This window comes from Gekko japonicus, unplaced genomic scaffold (assembly GCF_001447785.1).
Source record: "Gekko japonicus isolate JY-2015 unplaced genomic scaffold, Gekko_japonicus_V1.1 scaffold2429, whole genome shotgun sequence".
NCBI lineage: Eukaryota > Metazoa > Chordata > Lepidosauria > Squamata > Gekkonidae > Gekko > Gekko japonicus.
The window spans coordinates 157,424-157,815 of NW_015165894.1; the positions used below are offsets into that span (position 1 = coordinate 157,424).

The following is a 392-nucleotide window of genomic DNA, read 5'->3' on the forward strand; positions in this document are numbered from 1 at the left end:
TCATTCCATCGGCTCCCCCTTTAGAGGGGGATTTCCAGCCAGCCCTCAAAGCAGCCCCTTTTCTTCGCTCGCTAAGCCTAGCCTCGCAGGGTAGTCAAGATCTGCCTTCCTCCCCAGCCTCTTTACTTTCGTTTTCACCCGAGGAGCTGCTGCCTAGCCGACTAGCTGACCAATGGTTTCCCCGCCTGGAAAAGGGACACCGCGGGCTTGGAATCCGCATGGAATCCGCAACCGCGGCCCAGGCGAGGGCTGAGCGGGGAAAGGAGAGAGCCCGCTCACCTCTAGGTACGCTGCTTCGCGCCGCGAAGGGTCAAAGAGCCGAGTTCGGAGGCAGGGGGAAAGAGGCGGGGGTCCGTCCCAAAGACCGCGGCTGGTTGCGCTGGGGGGGGGGG

The 392-nt window shown here is 63.3% G+C and overlaps 1 protein-coding gene across 2 annotated transcripts in view; it reads left to right on the forward strand.

Moving 5' to 3' along the window:
* Nucleotides 1–219: 219 nt before the first annotated feature.
* Nucleotides 220–392, forward strand: part of IFNAR2 (interferon (alpha, beta and omega) receptor 2) — a 28,679-nt gene continuing 28,506 nt past the window's right edge. For both annotated transcript variants that reach the window (XM_015411346.1, XM_015411347.1), the window contains exon 1: nt 220–285. The gene's annotated coding sequence lies outside the window, so the exon portion shown is untranslated. The remainder of the gene's footprint in view (nt 286–392) is intronic.